Source organism: Manacus vitellinus, unplaced genomic scaffold (genome assembly GCF_001715985.3).
Source record: "Manacus vitellinus isolate BGI_N305 unplaced genomic scaffold, ASM171598v3 scaffold_94_pilon, whole genome shotgun sequence".
NCBI lineage: Eukaryota > Metazoa > Chordata > Aves > Passeriformes > Pipridae > Manacus > Manacus vitellinus.
In genome coordinates this window covers 1,014,194-1,019,605 of record NW_021940890.1, presented here as the reverse complement: position 1 = coordinate 1,019,605, position 5,412 = coordinate 1,014,194, and positions in this window count along the sequence as shown.

The following is a 5,412-nucleotide window of genomic DNA, read 5'->3' as shown; positions in this document are numbered from 1 at the left end:
TTTGCTTCCTTTGGAATTCAGCTTCTTTCATACACTTTATGTGATATAAAATTGAACTTAAATTAGAGCCCTCTTCAGCATCTATGAACTCACACTTCAGCTCAACCCAATGAATAATCAAACCGGGAAAAACAAACTACACGGAAAACTGCAAAGCTCTTAAAAGAAATTAAAACATAACCATGTTTCTGGTGATTAATCCATACCCTGCTCCCAAATACAGCTGCAGACTGACGAGGAACAAGCAGTTCCTGCCAGAAAGGCTGCTCTGGAATCGGCTGCTGACAACCACAACAAAGGTCACGTTTATTTGTAAACCACCTCAGTGGTGGAGCAGTTCCCCCAAGGGATTCTGATCTGAGGGAAAAATATATGACAAAAAACCAAAAATAAATCACAAACTAATTCAGGAAATTTCCCTTAGGATGTCACCCAGGCAGTGGCTGGATTGGACCAACCTGTTCCAGAAAACATGTGGAGATACAGCACAGAACCCTGTGCATCCCCCACCTCACAGCAAGGCTGCTGGAAATACAGGAAAAGCTGAATATTTTGTCCCAAAGTCCCTGGAGTACATTCCTACACATCAAGAGATGGAAAGGCAGGAAGATGTTTCCTACAGAAATGGAAGAAGACCTGGAATTTCCTCACAGACAACATGGGCTGAGTCTCCCCTGAATCTTTTCAATCAAGGTGGCACAAAATCATCCCCCACATAAACAGCCAAACCAGGGGGTGGCACTTCTGGTCAGCAGTGGCCTCTCCACCCTCGGGAATTTGGGACAATCCTCACTGCAGGCTCCAGCTGGGTAAAATGTGGATATTTTCACAGTTCTGCAAGCACTGCTCTGCCACAGGAGCACAAGGGGGGACACAGGGATGATGTCCAGGGTTCTCACTTCTCTCTCAGAGGACACAGGGAAGATGTTCCCTCTCCTGGTTTGTTATTCCAAAGGCTGCATCTTCCCAGGGAGCTAAAGGCATCAATATTGATTAATGCTGTTCATAAAACAGGAGGAAAACCCTCCTCCAGTTCAAACACAGAAGCACCCAAGGAAAGTGCTGTGATACCACTGAGTTCCCAAAATCCCCACCACGATCCACACCAACAGGAGCTGGTTGTGGCTGAGAGATGGGAATTGTTCACCATGTAGAGCTGCCCCAGCCCTGGGAACAGCACAGGGAGGACGTGGAGCTGCTGGAGACAGTCCAGGGAGGGACCAGGATGGTCAGAGAATGGAGCAGCTCTGCTGGGAGGAAAGGCTGGGAGAGTTGGGATTGTTCAGCCTGGAGAGGAGAAGCTCTGGGATGACAAACTGTGGCCTTGCAGGGCCTGAAGGAGCTACAGGAAACATGGAGAGAGACTGTGGACAAGGGATGGAGGGACAGGACACAGGGAATGGCTTCCCACTGCCAGAGGGCAGGGTTGGATGGGATATTGGGAAGGAATTCCTGGCTGGGAGGGTGGGGAGGCCCTGGAATAGAATTCCCAGAGAAGCTGTGGCTGCCCCTGGATCCCTGGAAGTGTCCAAGGCCAGGTTGGAGCAACCTGGGCTAGTGGAAGGTGTCCCTGCCTGTGGCAAGGGGTGGGATTGGATGGGCTTTGAGGTCCCTTCCAACCCAACCCAGGCTGGGATTGTGACTGGGAGAGAAGCCAGAGCAGAGAAGAGCAGGAAACTTCCCAAGATGGAAACATTCCTGGTTCTGCAGAGCAGCTTTTTGGTGCTGGGAGATCCCCAGGTAACTCCCCACACCCAGCTGAGGGGAACCTTGTCCTGTGATCCCAGACACTGCTTTACTCTGGAATTGTAGGAAAATGGACCCTTTCCAAGGCACAGTAAATTCTTTATCACACAAACCCTGCTCTGATCCCTCCTGCCACACACAAATCCCTCCTGCCCTCATTTTTGCCAGATTTATGCAACCCATCTGTTCTGCTAAACTGTTTCGAGCTTTTAAGGCCACAGTAATTGCCTTTTTTTTTTCCATGTGCTTTATGCATATTTATGATAATTCCACTTTTTCCAGCCAAATCTCCTTTTTCCTGCAGAAGCAACCATTCCTCATCCCAATGTCCAAAGTGCCTGGAGTGGCCAGAAAACCCTTCAACAGGTGGGACAGCTCCTTTAGAGCGAGACAACTGTGCAGAACTCAAAGGGATAAATCAAAATAATCAGCATTTTGCTGTCCCTTCTGGAAGGGGTGTGGGGAGGAATCTGCTGATCCAGCACAGCCTGATTCCTCTCATTCCCAATGCCAGGGAAGAACTGGAGAAGCTGGAAGGGAAGGAGGAGCAGAACGTGCTGGGGGGGTGACACAGTGGTGCCTCCAGGGAGGAAAAGGTGGTGCCTGTGTCTGCAGAGCCCTGAGGAAGGAGTGAGGAAAAACAGTGCTCCCTCCCCATGGGAAATGTGAATTCCCAGTTTCCTGTTCCCTCTGCTCTGGGGCAGGGGATCCAATCTGCTCTCCTCAGCCCCAAAGCACAGCTTTTAAAGGGCCCGTGAGGAGAAACAGGTTTTGTTTCCTCTCTTGGCCCCTCTGGAAGGGCTGGGATTGGACCCCGGGGTGGGATTGGACCCCGGGGACCTGTTGGTATCTGGGAAGGGCAGGTAGGTGGTTCAGAGACCTTCTGAGGTGACTGTGACTGGTGAACTGAGAGCACACTAAAAAAGGCACGAATTCTGGCTCTGAGGGAGGGATGAGGGAAGGCAGGAGGAGCCCAGCTGGGATCAGGGGAGGCAGGATGAGAGCAGCTCCAGGAAAACCCGTGGTTGTGTTGCCATCACATGACACAGGATCTGGGGCCACCATTCCAATGATACTCCAGAAAATCATGAACTTAGAGAACAGTTTGGGATGGAGGAACCTCAAAGCCCCTCCAGTGCCACCCCTGCCACGGGCAGGGACACCTTCCACCAGCCCAGGTTGCTCCAACCTGGCCTTGGACACTTCCAGGGATCCAGGGGCAGCCACAGCTCCTCTGGGATATCCATTCCAGTCCCTCTCCACCCTCCCAGCTAGGAATTTCCTTCTTCAAACCTACTTTAACCTGCCCTGTTTGAGTTTCAAACACCCCTCCTTCCCTCAGCAGCCAAGCTCTTCCTCTCCTGCTCGGAACAAGCTCCGTTAAATCCGTGAGGAAGCCACGGAGAACATTTGGGGAAGAGTCAAGAAACAAGCACAGCCAAAGTTTACTGGCACTTCCAACCACACAAACACCAAGGCTCAACGCTGGGGACCCCACTGTGGCAATAAAGGGGCACTTGGTGCCAGATCCTCCCCTCCAAGGGAAGGGAATATTTAATAAGTGCTCAGGCAGGTCCCCAGAAGTCCCTCTGCACTCTGCTGTTCCCAGAATTGCCTCCCATCAGGACCATCCCAAACCCATCAGCACCTCCACAAGGTGCTGCCTGGAGGCAAAGACTCTTCCCAGGCCAAGTAAATCCCACCCCAGCTGGAGAATGCCCAGCAGGAGAGAGCAGCTGAACTCTGGGCTTTTCTAATGCAGTTGGAAAATATCTGTGCTGGTCTGACTTGTCCTCCTCCCAGCAGGGAAAATACACTGGATCAAAGCAGCACTCACCACAAATCACTTCCAGGTTTGAGGAATGTCCTCTGCTCCCTGATGGATCTCCCAGCCCATTTCTGTCACATCATTTAAAAAAAAAAAAAAACTGGTGGCAATGTATAATAATAATAATATCATGGCTAATCCAATAAAAAGGATTATAAAACACCTCCTAATCTGTGCATTAAGATGCCTTTCCTGGGAATGTTTACACAGCAGCTGCTGGAAATGTGGGCTATTTCTGAGCACACTGAGCATTTTTTACATCTCTGACTGCAGAAAAATGATAAGCAGGTGCTTAAATGTTGGTTGTGGAAGTGCTACAGGACACAGCAAAGAGAGGGGATGGAGGAACACTTGATATCCAGTGGAGTATTACAGGGAATGTGGTCCCTGAGTTGGGAAGATGTGTGGAAAGCATTCTCTGGTGCTGGGTTCCACATAATGCTTAACCCCCCTTCCCCACAGCCACAGTGATTTATAGCCTATAAATCTATATATATAAATTGTACACTGAACAGTTTTCCTGCCTGGGTTGTTCCCTGTCCACACCAGGGGGGGAACTTTGGGGTCCCTTCCAACCCAACCCATTCTGGGTGTCTGTACAGGAGGCACTGGAATACCAGGATGAGCTTCCAGTCTATGGAAATAATGGGAAATAATCAGATCAGGAACAAAGAACACATATTTTCTAATACAATAATCTGAATTTTCTAATGGCCCAGCACTGGGTGCAGGAACAGCCTCTCACCCAGTGAAGTCCACTTGGGTCCCTCAAAATCACGTGGAACTCGTGAAAAGCCCCCCCAAGAAGTTGCCTGTTCCTTTTCCACAGCTAAAACCTTTAAGGCAGCATGGGAGGGGATCCTGAGGGATGCAAGTGATGTGGTTGAAACAAGGAGAAATTAAATTTAAAAAAAAAATAAATCTGTCAGTGTCATTTGTTGTTCTTACTTTTTTCCCTTAAAATCATCACAGAAGCACAGACTGGGTTGGGTTTGAAGGGACCTTAAAGAGCCCCTCTGAAAAAAAATAAATCTCTGCTTTAACAAACTATTTCAGCTCTGGGCTCTCTTACCACGAGGTTTACATTCTTTAAGTATTTCCCATTATTTCTGTGACTTATTACCTCTCTTTTGGTTATTTTTGTGTCCCAGAGCAAGTGCACCATCCCAGGAATCTCCATTTCACTGGGACTGAACTGGATGAATGGAGAACACTCAGCAAAAAGCCCAAGAGAAGGACACAGAAAAGACCTGGACGAGAATTTCAAAAAAATATCTTGAAATTAAATTAAGGAATCATTCAGACTTGCCTTATGGAGTGGAATTAATGGCAGGATTGCACTAAGGCTTAATGGAGCTATTAGGGGAATTTGCTCATTGAAGAGAGAGAAAAGGAAAGTGGAGACAATGAGACAGTGGCAGCAGCATTTGTCAGGGGTGGGAGGGGCAGGATAATTAATATGGGGATACAACTGCCCAGCAGGACCAGGGTCAGAAATCACAATATATCACATGTTCTCCCACAGCTAAAGGTACATTCAGAAAGAGGAGAATAAAGACTGAAGGAGGAATTCCTCACCCACAACTGCATGTTCTGGAGGAGGATGTTCCCCTGCTGGAAGCAGCCTTGGTTCCCGAGGCAGCAGGATGAGATTTGCTCTCAGGGACAGCTCCAAGGAGATCCCATAACAACTCAGTCCTGCACTTTTAATAACCAGCACTGTGACCCCATTGCTCCAGGAGAGGGGAGAGGGCAGAGAGTCCAGAGGATTAGAGCCACCACAAGTCACAGAATCCCAGACTGGGTTGGGTTGGAAGGGACCTTAAAAACCATCTTAT